Source organism: Rhinolophus sinicus, linkage group LG06, assembly GCF_036562045.2.
Source record: "Rhinolophus sinicus isolate RSC01 linkage group LG06, ASM3656204v1, whole genome shotgun sequence".
Taxonomy (NCBI): domain Eukaryota; kingdom Metazoa; phylum Chordata; class Mammalia; order Chiroptera; family Rhinolophidae; genus Rhinolophus; species Rhinolophus sinicus.
This window is the reverse complement of record NC_133756.1, coordinates 42,873,630-42,880,115: the sequence shown is the minus strand read 5'-3', so window position 1 is coordinate 42,880,115 and position 6,486 is coordinate 42,873,630.

Sequence of the window (6,486 nt, the reverse complement as noted above, 5' to 3'; positions counted from 1 at the left end):
TTAAAGTGAAAAAGACCAACCAAGTGTTGGCTAGAATGTGGCACAATGGCCAATTCTGGTTGTGGAAGTATAAATTAACACAACTACTTTAAAAACTCGTAGGCAATTTCAACAAAAGTTGAGCTTATGTGTCCCTTATGACCCAGCGATTCTACTACCTATGTGTTCTCATATGCATGTTCATTGTGGGACGTACACAAGAATGTATTACTGTTTGTAATAGTCTTAGATTGAAAACTACTCAAATGTCCTTTAACAACAGAACAAATTAATATATTATAGTATAGTCACCAAATGGAATACTAAGCAGCAACGAGAACAAAAGAACTGCATGTATAACACAATATACATAGATGAATCCCACAAACAGCATTAAGTGAAAGAAGCCAGGTAGAAAAATAACATATACTGTATGTATACTGTATGATTAATTAAAGTGCAAGCATAGTCAAACCTCCCTCTGGTATTAAGAGTCAGAATAGTGGTTGTCTTTGCAGGAGTAGTGCAGGGGACAAGGAGAATGTTCTGGATATTAGTAATATTCTTATTACTGGGTGTTCATTCCATAGATACTATGTTCAATGTTTGATAATTCATTGAGCTATACACTTGTGATTTGTATACTTTTCTGTATATGTTACACTTCAGTAAATTCTTTTCTAAAGAGAGAAAAAAAAAGCAAACGAAAACAGACAAACATGACGGCATCAAATTAGTGTATATGGTATAATTAACTTACAATTCACATGGACCAGGTCCATAATAAGAAAAATCTAACTAGTTCTAGTTACAATCCTCCTGCCACAAGGGGGTTCTCTTGCTACACCTTCATTTACAACATTACATATTTTCCAGACTCTCTTAGTGTTCTGATACATTTTACCTGTTTATCTTTGAAGGGTTCAACAGGCATACTGCTGAAAATCTGTAAATCTATAGAATATGACATAAAGCATGAAGCTTCTCCATAATTACTCTGAAAATGGTCATCCAACATATACTGGGACATGTTTCTCAAAAACTGTTAATTGATGGCTAGAAAGTATAATTAGCTCAAAGACCTAATTTATTATAATAATATTTAAATCTTCCCCTTGTCATTCCTGGCCTTTGTTCTTGCTCTGCCTGTCAGGACTGAATTTTTCTGTTTTGAACAGAATATAAACTTCTACTAAGGCAACTGAGGCCTTTTTTAAATCAACTACGTCCTATCTCTAACTGTTCATGAGCTGACAGTTGGGTAACATCCACAGATTTTTTTTCTTTTTCTGGGTGTTATCATGTGTAAACCATTTGTACAATCCATGTTGCAGGACTCCATTAATCCTCACAAACTTTCTGTTACATTTAGATAATTATTTCAACTATCACTATATTTTTCATCTAATTCTGTTATCAAACTAGATTCCACAATCTTGTGTTATAAATGTACTGAATGCCCCATACCTCGTAACATGCCTAGTAGCTAGTAATAACTCAATAATATTCATTTAATTTAACTTGCTAAAATAATATATTCAAGGACAGAGTAACTGAATCCAAATAATTGTAGAGTTAATTTGTCTATATTGTCCACGTATATTTTATATTTTAAGTAATCTTTTCCCCCCATTTTTTTCCCCTGAAATCTATATAATCCTATGACTATAGCATTAAACGAGTCTTTAGGTCTAGCAAACTTACTTCACAAAGAAACAGGTTGTTCTGGAAGGACCTGGGTTTGACTAATTTGTGATGGCACCTAATGATCATTATTTTCCTCTATAAGTTTGCTCATTCATTTATTCAATCATTCATTCACCAAACATTTATGGAGTGCCTACCAGGCACTAGGCACTTTCTAGAAGCTGGGGATAAGGACCTTGAATGTGACCAACAAAGTTCTTATCTTCAAGAAGCTTTATTGTCAGCAGGAGAAAAGTGAAAAATAAATAAGTAAGCAAGCTAATATCACATAGCACTAAGCTTTGATATGCTAACAAAAGCAAGCTTAGGTAGTAGAGAGTTACAGGAAGAAGAGACACTTTGGATACGGTGGTCAGGGAAGAACTCTTTGAGGAACAATCATATGAGCTGAGATCTGAATTATGAGGAATGATCTACTAAAACAACCAAAAGAAGAGTGTTAAGAACAGAAAAGAGTAACAGAAAAGGATCTAGGGCAGCAACAAGCATGATGAGGAAAAGGAAGAAGATCAAAGTAACGTCAAGGGAACAAGAGCAGGATGAGACGTATGGTTGGTGAAGTATGAGATGAGGTCGGTAAAGTTGGCAAGAACAAGAGCAAGTGTGGACTTATTGGCCATGTCAGGCAGTTTGTGTTTAATCCCAAGTGTAATAGGGAGACATTGAAGGTTTTCAGTAGAAGAAAAATATGACCTGGTTAATAGATTAAAAACATCACTGTGCGTGTTGGGAAGAAGACAGATTGCAAGGGAAGGTGGCAAAAGTGGGTGATTACCCAAGTGAGTCCTTATGGATTGGCCTAGAGTGGTGGTGGACAGGATAAAAATGAATGAAGAGATAGAAAAGATATTTTGGAAGTAAAGCCAGGAGGACTTGCTCATGGATTGCCTTCGGGACTGGCAGAAAGACCGAAACAAAGAACAGCTCCTAAATTTTTGGCTTAAGCAATTGACTGTATAGAGGTGTCATTTTCTGACCCAAAGGAAAACTGAGGAAAGATCAAATTTAGCACATGGATCTAAAAGTTCCATTTTGGGTATATAAAGTTAGGTGTTAAAGAACCATATGGCATTTTTCAGTTGGCTGTTAGACATAGGAAAGCTGAAGAGCTCCTTAAGGGCGCCTGTCACTTCATGATTTACTGATCTCTTTATCTTCCCCTCCCCTCTGTCAGCTGATCTTTGGAAACTAGCAGAATGCACATCCAAGGTTGTATTAAGATAATGTTCAATAATTTACCCCACAGCCTACCATGCCCTCAGGAAGCCATTACTTAAAACAGGGAGTACAGTGTAACTTCTGCCTTATTTGTTGTATATGTATTTATCTCATTCCTCCCCTCAGAGAGTAGAATGTTGTCGGGAATCAGAAACTGATTCATGTCTATTTTTGTATTACCTGAATCAATGTTAATATTTATGTAAAACAGGTAACTTAAACAGATTATGTAAGCAGTGTTATTATTTACAAAACACCTTTTAAATCAGCTCAAAGACCAAACCTTTGAAAATTTTTTTATAAGGCCCATTGTTTGCCTGACTTAAATTGTTTTCTCCACTAACCTGACACAGGTTAAGTTAACCCTGGCAGCCAAACCAGTTTAGCAAAAACAGATGGAGATTTACCTGAACTAGAATTGAACACCACCTAACTATCATTCTCACCACATGACTTTGCTTTCTGATTTAAAGAAAACTACTTCTAAAAATCTATGTTTTAATTTTAGCAAGAATGTAAAACAATGAGAGTAGGAGAGAAAGGGAAGGAGAGAGACAGAGAGAGAAGGAAACAGATTTCAGGGAAATATATTGGTTTGTTTACAAGCATTTAGTTTGCTGGGAATTAAAAGTTTTTACATCTTAGAGGAGTTGTAAATAAAATCTTTAGTTTCATAGTTGGTTCAGTAAAACATAAAACCATATCTAGGCAAAATAATAAAAGTATATATCAATAATCACAGTACCATCAGGCAACAAATATATTTTCTTAGCATGGAAATCATCTACAAAATAACAAATGTTAAGAGAATTATAAATAAAATTCTCTTTTCTTTCTATAAAATGATCATGAATTCATTTAGTGTTTGAAATAAAAGAAAAACTTTCCACATTCCACAGGATCAGCAAACATTGCTCCCTATAGGTTTTAAACAATGGAGAGATAAAAATGACAATAGAAAATATATGTATACAGTTTTTCTTATTATTTGAAGTCTGATTTTCAATTCAGTGATAAATGGCATGTGATAGAAAACAACATGGTATATTGAAAATAATTCTTTAAAGCTAGTAGTAGGACTTGCATTGGAATCTTTAGTTCTGTTTAGTTCCAATGAACAAATATTAATTCTAGCTCATGTCTACTGCAGCAAATCATCAAAGTTCTACCTTATTTAATCTCCTGAAAAAACTCCAAGAAACTTGAATAAAATATTCAGAGAATTATATTGATCAAGCTTTACTTATTACTGTTATAGAAAGCCACATTTTAAAGCACCTCTGCATTTGTATTATTCATATAGTCCCTACTATCTTTCATTAGATTCCAGTAAATCTAAATTATACCATTAAGGGTCAAGAAATAAAGAATTAACTGCTGATAAAAATAGCAGGGTTGGAGGATTGAACAGTGAAATTTTAAAACTATATTCCATTATAATTAATTAACCAACCCCATATTGACCATCTCTGATGTGCCTTGTTACTGAGTTAAGCACTGAGAGTGTGGTGTACAGAATAAATGCGGTCCTTGTCGCAGAGCTTTCCATGAAGTGCAGGACACAGATCTTAAAAATACATTCACACAAATGGATATAAAGTACAGATGATAATCATAACTATTTAAGAAGTCTCCAACCTTTTTTCCATCACCCAACAGAACCATTTTTTAAATGTTTGCATCGAAATAGTCCCAGAAGGGTAGGGTTGAATCCAGCTAAATTTGCAGCTTGGATGCAATGGGATCAGATAACATAGACTGATGAATAGAGAGGAGGAACAACATTATCATAATCATTAGATTGCAGTGACTTCAGACCACAGACTAGCCAGTGGCCTTGAGGTATATAACTTAAAAATCTGTTTTCTGATGTCCTCTCAAATCTTTGGCACACAAAAAATATGTGCAGTGAGAATACTGCATCTGTGTTTCTTTTGTTTTCAACCTCTAAGTTTCTCAAATCCTGGTCACTTAGATTATTTCTGACTTGCCATACAACCCTATATCTATGATTGATGAAATATAGTATGACAACTTATTCGGGAAAATTCAGTTTTGTGTATAGGCCATATATTCAATACTGTATAAACATTATGTTTATTCTTTTTTCAACACTGTAGATAATTTATAAAAAATTTATGATCCATTATGTTTATTCTTTTTTCAACACTGTAGATAATTTATAAAAAATTTATGATCCTTTATAATTCCATTTTATAGGCAGTTATACTCTCCAGCTTCTGAATATTTTTGCTACTATAATATGTTTGTATTTGACACAACTTCATTTAAAATTTTAAAGTATCTAAAAGTTAACTTCAGAATGCTCTACAGTCCTTACTATTGTTTTTTGAAATATTAACATTACCTTTTTGTCCCTTCTATACAAAGTAATTAACCTTGATGAGTATCACTCAACTGACAAACTTTTAAAATGATTTTTATTTCATTCCTTGTCTTGAATTAAGAGACATTTCTCTCATAATTTCATAAATGTTTTATTTAGTTGTGTTAGCTATTCCTTTATAATCACTGATTAGAATCTAGGAAGAATGTTCAATTAGTGAAAAACTTGTGTGCACAGACGCGTGCGCGTGTGTATGTGTGTGTGTTAGACTCTCTTTGTAAGACAGTCTTACTCAAGTTATTTCAATGAATGAGGACCTAATTGGTAGGTTGCACAGGGAAACAAGGAAAGTAGGAATCCTAGGCACATGGTTGGTTGTCAAGGGAATTCAAGAAAAGTCAAGCATCCAGACCCTACAGAAAGAAAATATATCACAGTAATGTTGATTCTCATGGTGCCAGAAGGTTTCTCAGGCCCCAGGGCAGCTCTAAAATTCTGGGCAGCTTTTCACCCCTTTTACAGTGGGAGTCCCTGTATCCCACTATAGTCTTTTGTCACCAGTGGCTCAGTTATTATGTCCACTTTACGTCTAGCTACTAATTAATTAATTTTCTTCATAGTTTCCTATTCAAATTCCTGATGACAACTGAATCTAATTGCATCTGCTAATTACCATCAACCCTTTCCAGGACATCTTAAAGGTGTTCATCTCAATACAATCCTGATAATATTGCATGGTATGAAATATGGGCACCCTGCTGTCCTCAGCGAGGCCTTGGGAAGAGAATTTTCCCTTAGAAAACAGGTAAACAGCCAGTAGCAGAGCCACCATCTTGCACTTATGAAACAAAAAGAAGAAGGAAAGTCGTATTCTAATAATAGCAGAGCAGAAAGCTATAATTTTAATAATATGGTGGAGTTTCTATACCTACCTAAAATATCTTCTTTCCACCTTCTCATTACCTAAGGGGGAGAAAAATCCCACCTTTTTTAGTTAATCAATGTTAATTGGGTTTTCTCTATGAGACAGAATGTAATTCCTGATACTTCTGGAATAAAACAGTCTCATGAAGCAGTAAGATCCAATATTTCATCTGGCACCTAATATCAGTGTACTATTCTATCTTCTGTTTAACTATTAGTAACTGTGTCCCCCAGAACACATCCTTCTGCCTCTCACTTTAAGAAATCTCATCCATTCCCATGCTTATATTTTAATATACATTATGTATATT